Below are 10413 nucleotides of genomic sequence, written 5' to 3' on the forward strand. Positions count from 1 at the left end.
TTCTATTGACATGGCTTCCATTTTCAAGATTCCTCTCTTCCGTCCCCTGTAGTCCGCGATGCTTCCCCATCCCATCCATATATGAATGTATGTGCGTATACATATATAATTGGGATTTTATCTTCATTGTCGCCGCTGCCAAAGATATTCCATGGAGAATGTTGTCTAGAAAATTCACTCATTAATTTTTCTTTCTTTCAAGGTTTGAAGTTTAATCATTTAGATTTTAAACCATTGTAAATTTCATTCACCTTATAATCCTTCTTTTATTAATGGTTAAGATAAGTGTTGATTATTGTTAGTGTATGATAAGTCAAATTAATAATAACTGAAAAGATTTTCTTAAGAACACCTTTAAAGATTTGAATTTATTAGGAGACATTATAAAGTTGAGTTGGGTAAGTGATTGGAGATTTTCTTGAAGTTCTGCAGCCACAATGAACTGTTATCCCAAGACTTTTCAAGACAACCCTTGAATAGTTAAGTTAGAATATGTTGCTAGTTGATGAAAGTTAGGAAATTAGAGGGAATGTGAGGGAAGAAAAAATAGTTAAAAGTACAGAAGAAAAGTCAAGATTTAACTCTTTATACTTGTTATTTAGGTAATATCTCCCACCAAAAATGTTATATTTTGTTAACTTAATTCTTGATTTTCTGTGGAAATAAAGTTCTACCCATATAAGTGGTGATTATGGCATATGGGTGAGAAATATAATCCTATCCATGATTTTGCATAAGAGACTTTATAAGATTGTTAACATATAAGGAAGTCATGGATATACTAACACCCAATGTCCATGTCACAAAACAAATTTTTCTTTTTATATGAGTTAATTTTTAATCGCCTATGCTTTATTTTTTAGACTAATAAAACATATTTGACATATTCAAAATAGTCGTGCTTATGCAAGTTTAAGTTTGTTTTCAAATCGATAACAATTTACTTGATCTTCTTAATATCTTTTATTATAGTCCCATCAATTATAGGCGTCAAGTAAAATTTTGAAGTTATCTCCAAGATATAAGTTAAGTGGTCAGGCCATGATAAGTTGTGATTCATACCAATAAATTATGGATTCGATTCTTTGTCTTGCGCAGTAAAACAAAATCTCTACTTGCGATTTACTTTTTCTGTCGAAATCAAATGCACGAATGGCAAGAGACCATGCAAAGGTAATAATCTCAAGTAAAAATTTGAAGTTTATTGATAGTAATAATGAATTGATATTTATAATAGGTTAATACAAAATTTTTCGACATTTCCATGGTGCAGTCTTTTTTAGTCCATTCGACCACATCTCACATTTAGTTACATTAAATGATTTGTTACTTTGCTTCCGCAACTTAATATGAAATATAATGATTTTTTTAGTTAATTAAAAATGAGTTTCAAATAAAGTCTTGAAAATGGCATAATTTTGATGCTCAATTTCATAAAAGTTAATCTATCCAATCAAAAAAATAAAAATAAAAAATTGAATCTTATATACAAAAGTGGGGATCGATGGAAAGTAGTTGAAGAGTAAAACCAAAGGGCAGAGAGAGAGAGAGAGAGAGAGAGAGAGGAGAGTTTTAGGGCTTATGTTGCGTTGGGTGGTCCTTTTCTGCATTTAGTCAATGAATCTATCTTTGATTCGTTCATAGTGAAAATAATTCAATCACTAGAGGAGGAAAAGCAAGTCTTTCTTTGGTTGGCTGCCTGTACGCCACGATCATCATCATCATCATCATCATGCCTTGCTACATCTTTCCTTGCCACATTGTGCACCATTCCAAATGCTACTTACCTCCATCAAATGTTGGAATACTTATTAGTAACCCTACAATGTAATTACAATGAAATTATAAGGTGTTTCAAAGTTGAATTGAATGACTGAAATGTTTCTTCCTCCTGACTTTACAAAATATTACATTTAAGACCTTTTGAGATACCCATCCTTTGATGGTTCAATTAGGAGAGGTTGAGGGTTAATGGATGGAAGCTTAGAAATCAAAAGTAGCTTAATGTTTCCTTAATGCTCACTCTTTTCGATCAAATATCCTTTCCATGTTAATGCCATGCTTTGCTCACCAAATCTCTCATTTTTATTGGAGTAACATTCTGCACGGTTCTAATTAGATGATGATGTCAAGGTAATATTAGAAAAATAAAATAAAATAAAAATTGATGAAAGACAAAACAAATTCGAAATAAGTAAATAATTGTGTTAAGCAAGGCATTTTCAAGAAACTATTTTTAAGATAATAATTTCCCCCACTAGGTGTAAAGGTACATGAAAATTCTAACCCGAGAATACAACATCTAACTAAAAAATTTAAAATATACTTTTTAATTTCTTCTACCATCAAGAACTCAAACCTACCAATTGAAACCAAGAAGAGAGTAATGAAAAGAGATAGTGTAGTAATCAAAAGAAGAAAGAAGAGTTGTTTTCACACACTATACCCTATTTGTCCAAATTTATTTATAGATAATGAAAAAATGTATGTTATTAGACGTAAAACTAAATAACACAATCTTTTAAAAGATCATATCCTTTTGAAAAATGATTTATCCTTTAAAATGTCACAACTCTTCAATATATAAAAGACATGACTTTAAAATTTAAAAATATATATCTTTTTAAAGTTAAACCAAATGACATGTCTTTTCGTCCTATAACTACTATTTTATTTAAATAAAGTAAATCAAAAAATAAATTATAATATAAATATATATCATAAAACTATCAATGTTATTATTATTAGATAATTTAATAATAACAATCCCATACTTATTATCTAATAATAATACCAATAAAAGTAGAATAAAAAATAAGAAATACACAAACATAAACTTGTTGGGTATTTGTATAACACATGATTAAAGGTAGATAAGTCTTGAACCCTTAGAATGAATATAAATGTAATATTCATATTCATGTTATACTTTAGTTTTTGATTCTACAATGATAACACATTTTAATGGGCTTTGCGTTTTATCCAAGTTTAGCAACTACTCTTGAAATTTACCAATAATCCTTTGAAAGCAGTCTCTCATTTTCTTACTTGCATAGATAGTCTCATCAAGAGTGTCCACAATCGCTTTATCACTCTATTTTAAGTTATAAGAACCGTTAAAAATAGAGTTCAGCCTTCTCGCTATGGAAAAAATAAAAGTGCATATAGCCAAACATGAGACTTTAGAGAAATAGTCCTTACACATATTCATTTCACCCCTACTATTTCTCAAACACATTATACACTGAAAATGTAACCTTTGCATTAACATTTTAAGCATAATTCTTGATTGTACTGCATTTGAACTCTTATATACATGAATTTTCAATAAAACTGACATTCATATAAAAGAATAGAATTCAAACAAGACTATCTATTTAAATTGATGACAATCTCATATTTCTCATGACTTTCAAAATTTTCTCACCTGATAAAGGTTTCATAAGAGGATTCGCGAGCATTTGATCTGCAAGAAGATACTCAACAAACACTTTATCTTTTTTAACAAGACTTCTTACATGATTGTATCTCATTGCAATATCTTTACTATTGTCAGACATCTTTTTGTTTTTAGTATTATGACTTGTAACTTGATTATCATAATATAAAGTAATAGGTCCTTTAGAAACCTCTTAATCCACAAAACATCTTTGCTAGCAAGAGACGTGCCAATAAATTTATATTCCACGGATGATAATGTAACACATGACTATTTTTTGGAAGACCATGCAACTATAGCTCCTCCTATAGTAGATAACCAACCACTAATAGACTTAGAATTTCTTCTATCAAAATCCCAATTGACATCACTATAACATTCCAAAACAGAATATGTGCATTTATAATGCAATCCATAATTCAAAGTATGTTTCAAATATCTCCTTAATTTACCAATAGCTTTCCAATGCTCGTTACTAGGATTTCTAGTGAATCTACTAAGCAAACCAGCAGCACATGCAATATCAGGCATAGTGTAATTCATAGCATACGTCAAACTACCAATTATTTTAACATACTCTTCTTGATTAATAGGATCAACATTATTTGGTATCAAATTACTATGAGATTTACTAGGCTTGCAATCAAAATAATTAAACTTTCTAAGCATTTTCTCAATATAATGCGATTGAGTAAGAATATACTCATTTTCTCTTCTAATCACTTTTATACCTAGTATCACATCAATATGACTTAAATCTTTGATGTCAAAAATTTGCATAAGAAAATGTTTTGTCTTATTAATACAATCTATATTAGATCCAAAGATTAGCAAATCATCAACATACAAAGTTATTAGAATTTTATAATCATTGTTGCATTTCAAGAAAACATATCTTTCTACCTTACTACATTTAAAACCAATAGATTTAATTTATTTCTTAAACTTTTTATACCATTGCCTATGTGCTTGTTTAAGACCATATAGTGATCTGTTGAGTTTACATACCTTGTATTCTTCTCCTTCCACTACATAGCCTTTAGGTTGTTAGATATAGATCTCTTCATCTAGCTCACCATCGAGGAAAGCTGTCTTGATATCCATTTGATGAACTTTCAAATTATAAATAGAAGCAATTGCAAACATGATTCTAATAGTAGTCTTAGCAACAAGAGAAAAGATTTCAAAATAATCAATACCTTCTTTTTTACTATAACCCTTAGCTACTAATTGCGTTTTATACTTATCTATACTACTATTGGGTTTATGCTTCTTCTTTAAAACCCATTTACAACCGATAGTCTTAGTATTGGGAAGAAGATCTGTTAAAGTCCATGTGTTATTGTCATGAATCGACTTAATCTCATCATCCAAAGCCTTCTTCCAAAGGTCGACATCAAGTAAAGACAACTTCATTATAGGTTATAGGATCATCTTCTAAAGAATATGTGAACATTCCAAGACCTAGATCCTTTTCTATCATACATTTCTTACTTCTCCTTAACTTAATAGTCTCTAGAACAGTTGTTTCAATAGTTGCACTAGGAGAAGGTTCAACCATAGGTATGAACAAAAAATTAGAATCTCCGATATCCTTTATTTGCACAAAAGATTCTAACTCATTTGATAGATCTTTCTCTAATTCTAAACTATCAGCGTCTTTAATAATTAAATGTTCAAAATAAATGGCATGCACAGCTTCAAACATACTATTAGTATGTAAATCGAGAAATCTAGATGCTTTACTATGCATAAAATAACCCAAGAAAATAGACTTAACAACTTTTCTACCTAACTTAGGTTTTGTTTGTGTAGCATCTAATACATAAGCAATGCAACCCTAAACTTTGAAATAACTAATGTTTGGTTTCCTATTATTTAACAATTCATTAGGTGTTTTATCTTCACCCCAAGAACTATTAGACAATTTAGAATGTAAAAGCATAGCACTTACCATTTTTATCAAAGTTTTTTTTTTTTTTCTTTCAGCTGCTCCATTTTGTAAAGAAGAGTTAGGAGCAGAAAATTCACTCATAATCCCATATTCACAAAAAGCAATAAACTCAAAAGACTCAAAAGATTGAAATTCATCACCTCTATTAGACCTAATCCTTTTGATTTTCTTACTAATTTTATTTTATACTTTTTCGTTAAAAATCTTGAATTTTTCAAAAGTCTCATATTTTGTTCTCAGTAAATACACGTATGTATATTTTGAAAAATTATCAAAAAAAATCACAAAATAACGTTTACCATCTCTAATCAAATAATCTTTATTATCACATAAATCAGTGTGAATAAGTTCTAAATGAGATGTGGTTTTGAAAATAGACTTAAAAATGTAATTTAGTGATTTTAGCTTGTGTACAACATTCACAATTATTGGTGGTGTAAATATCTTAGGAATATAATCATGTGAAATCATGCGATGCATAGCATTACTACCTGTATGACCTAATCTATAATGTCATTTATTATTCACATCATCAAAAATATAAGTAGAAGTACTTGAATCTTTATTCACACTAAGCACATACATATTATCCTTAACATATCCTTTCCCAACAAATGATCATTTCTTCGAAATTATTACTTTTTGGGGATTAAACACAACTCTAAATCCATGATCATCAAGCTTCTTAATAGAAACAAATGTTCACACTTCTTTGAGTGTAAGCACCTTACTAAAAGAGGAAGGAAGTTGCACAGAGCCTATTCCCAAAATAGCACAAGTAGAGAAGTTGCCCATGTATATCATCTTCTCACCATTCATTGCCTCAATAAGTCTTAAAAGCATTCTTGTAGGGAGTGACAGACATGTTGCTCTAGAATCTAGCCACCATTCTTCACTTTTGTCCACCATTAGAATTTCAATAAGGTCTATCATCTCATCTTGTTCCACAGCATTGGCTTCTTTTTTCTTGCCTCTAAGAAATTTGCATATTAGAGCTAAATGCCCCCATCTTGCCGCATGCAAAGCAAGGTCATCTTTTCTTCATGTTAACAACTTCCTTGGACTCATACCTCTTTTTCTTCTAGTTTGAAAAGCCTTTCTTTCCATTATGAAACTTGTTGTACTTGGATTTAAAAGGTTTGGATGCAGAATTCTCAACATTATGCACATTATCCTTTTCAACATTAACAAACATATCTCCAATCCCAGCCTCATTCTCAATATGAATGTGTTGAAGTATATGATAGACACCTGAAAAGTCTTGGAAATCAGTTCACAAACATCAGCACATTTAGAAGCAATATCACTAAGTTCATTGACTTGATCTATAACAGGCTCAAAATAATCTATTTTAAAATCATTATACTTTCGCTCAATTGCAACTCATAACTCATAAGCAGGGTAGCACTTGTGGAAGACATTGAAGAATGTGTTGCTCATTACATTCAGAATTATAGAGCAGCACACAAAGTCATCTTCAATCCATTTGTGTTATGCAACAGAAAGTGGTCATTCGCTATTCCCATCTTGCGGATATGGAATGGTTAGAGCATATAGAACTTTGGCAACTATCAACTGATATATCATCTTCTTGCTCCAATGCTTGTAATTCATTTCATTGAATTTCTCGAGTCTTTCCATATCTTGAACTTGCGACTTCCACAAAGAAGACTCCATTAGAATGTTATTATCCTAAACTTGTTGCAGCAATACAGGAAAAATATAATAAATAGAAATTGAGGAAAGATAAAACAAATTCGAAGTAAGAAAATCATTGTGTTAAGCAAGGCGTTTTCAAGAAACTATTTTTAATATAGTAATTTCTCCCACTAGATGCAAAGGTACATGGAAATTCTAATCCCATGATACAATGCCTAACTAAGAAATTAAAATTGTACCTTTGATTTCTTCAACCACCAAGAACTCAAACTCACCAATTAAAAGCAATAAAAGAATAACAAAAAGAGATGATAGTAATCAAAAGAAGAAAAAAGAGTCATTTTCACACACTACACCCTATTTGTCCATATCTATTTATAGACAATGAAAGGGTGCTTGTCAATAGGCATAAAACTAAATAACACAATCTTTTGAAAGATTATGTCCTCTTGAAAAATAATTTATCTGTTGAAAATATCATAACTCTTCAATATATAAAATACATGATTTTAAAATTTAAAAGTACATGTCTTCTTAAATTTAAACTAAATGACTTGTCTTTTCGTCCCATAACTACTATTTTATTTAAATAAAGTAAACTAAAAAATATATTATAATATATATATATATTATAAAACTATCAATATTATTATTATTAGATAATATTAATATATATTTATATATAACATGTGTGTGGCTGAAGGCCTTTCACCTATTCATACACATGCATGGAATGTCTAGCGGGTCTATTAACACACAAAACTTTCCTTGCTGCAATTCGACTCATATTTTTGAATATAGAGAAAATAGTTTTTGTATTGCCAACTTGCAATCCTGAATCATGTTACTTCATTGAATAAGTGCACTCTCCAATGGTAGATCAAAAGGGCAGTAATAAAGAATTGAATTACTTGTTTTTAAAGGGTGAAATATGGAAACATGCTTGTCTAATCATGAGATATGGCTCTAATACCCTGACCAAATAAAAAAGCTGGTGAATTTGATTTGAAAAAAAAATATATATTTTGAATATGTCGCACATATATATTTGACGACAAGAAACAATCTCTTATTGTATTTATTGGGGGTTAGTAAAGGAGATAAGTGCGTGGATCTTATGGGTCTCATCTTTTATGGAGTTCATATCATTTTTCACGATTTATTTATATTAGACAAATTTTATATTTTCTTACGCAAAAATATAAAGATTTTATATAATTAATTGTACAGTACAATTGTACTTTTGTTCAGTAAAAAAGCAGCCTAACTAGCTTCAACCCAACCAGCTGGGCTGGGCTGGGCTGCCATATAATTTAATAATTAAATTCCAGTTGGCTCATAATAAAAGGGTGGAATTTTGAAGAGAACCAAAATTCCATAATTGAAGGAAAGTGTTGCAAAGCTGTCAATAGCTTAAAAGTGGAGTTGTACTTCACTACAACTTTTAACACTTTTATGTCAAAACATGAGTTAGTGGCATTCGCCATTCACTTTTGAGGGGGAAATAACAGCGATATAATTTACCCAAAAATGAGTATTCTTTAATAAATTTGAGAGTTGGATCTCTATTTTTGGTATATATATATATATATATACATATAAAAAAAACCCCGAGGGTGAGAGGTTCTTTACGTTTATGAAACTCCATTATTGATGGGGGGTTTATGTTGCCTGATACAGCCAAGCCAAGCCAACCATAGTGGCCGTTTCCCACCAAATATATATATAAATAGATATAGAATTATTTTATTTTTTGTTAGTTTATAAAATAACATATTTAGACTAAGGTGGTAAAGACTACAGAAGTGACAACCCCCCATTCAAAATTTAAAACAGAGTAAATATTTTTCAATAAACTCCTATTAGCAAACAGCCAGCCGCACAAACCATAGGATAAATCACTAAACACGAGAGCCATCAAGTCTCAACAAGAAAGAAAGAAAGAAAGAAAGATGACTTACCTTGAGTGATTGTACTAAAATGATAAATAATTACAAAAATAACACTTTTTAATACATTATTGTTGATGACATCTTTATTTATACAAAATTTTCCCTTGTTTTTATAAAGTAGATATATCCCTTCCTCTACTCCTAAGTGGTCAATGATGCCATTCAAACCATTGAAAGCAACTCCTCCATGAATATTCCAAAATGGGAATCCAATCAGACCAACAACCACCCGGTTGAGTTGAATTACTTGTCTGCTACATAATTAAATTTAGGACCCCGCGGCCCACCTCGATTCTGTTAATGGGGATTTTCCTCTTTTAACCCTTCGTCTGATGAATTTTACCCCCCCAAGTTCATCTCTTGGTTTTGTGAATGTGTGACTACTTCTTGGTTCTCACTTAAAGTTAATAGTCGCTTGTATGTTTTCTTCCCTAATAGTCGGGGGGACTTAGGCAGGGTGATGATCCTCTCCCCATATGTTTTTGTCCTTGTGATGCAAGTCTTTCATGAAATTGTTAAATCCCATACTCCCGTTGATGCTTTTCAGTTTCATTAGCGTTGTGATTGTCGTCGCATGGCTATGCACATGTTCATAGACAGATCTATTATTATTCTCTTATGGTGATCTTGAGTCAATAGAGATCTTGAAATTTTGCCTTGATCATTTTTATGCTCTCTCTGGGCTCTCTACTAACCCAACCAAGAGTGACTGCTTTATTTGTTGTTCTAATGAATAGTTATGTTCAGAGTTGATTTTGCTCTCGAGATTTTGACCTGGCACTTTACTTATTCATTACTTAGGACTCCCATTGATTTCAAAAAAAGCTATTATATACTGATTGTCGCCTGATTTTGGACTGTGTTCGCTCTCTTTACTTGGTCGTCTTCAGTATCCCAGTTGATTCAAGAATTGGAAAATATTATATATTTTTTTTCTATGGAGTGGTTTGGATATGTTCCTATATAAAGCTAAAGTTGCTTGGCAGGACATTTGTTGTCCGAAAGACCAAGATGGTTTGCGTTTGAGACTCTTGTTCATTTGGAATCAAGCCCTTGTAGCTAAACTTGTTTGGCGATTAATGAATATCTCGTTAGAGTCCTTGTGAATCCAGTGGATTCACTCTTACCGAGTACGAGATTGTTGTTTTTGGCTTTTTTCTATTCCATATTCACGTCCCTCTTATTAACGCAAGCTGCTTCAGGTTGGTGGTGTGATTCGTCATATGTTTGGGTGGACAATTGGTAATGGTAACCAAATCTTTTTATGGCATGATCAATGGCATCTTTTGGGTTTTTACCTACCCAATTTGGTTGTTTTCTTTCTTGTCACACGTTCCTCCCATCTACTGCTCGTGTGTCATCTCTTATTGACCAAGACTCTTGAAATTGGACAATGTCTTCTATGTCCC

Source organism: Diospyros lotus, chromosome 5 (assembly GCF_014633365.1).
Source record: "Diospyros lotus cultivar Yz01 chromosome 5, ASM1463336v1, whole genome shotgun sequence".
Classification (NCBI taxonomy): Eukaryota; Viridiplantae; Streptophyta; class Magnoliopsida; order Ericales; family Ebenaceae; genus Diospyros; species Diospyros lotus.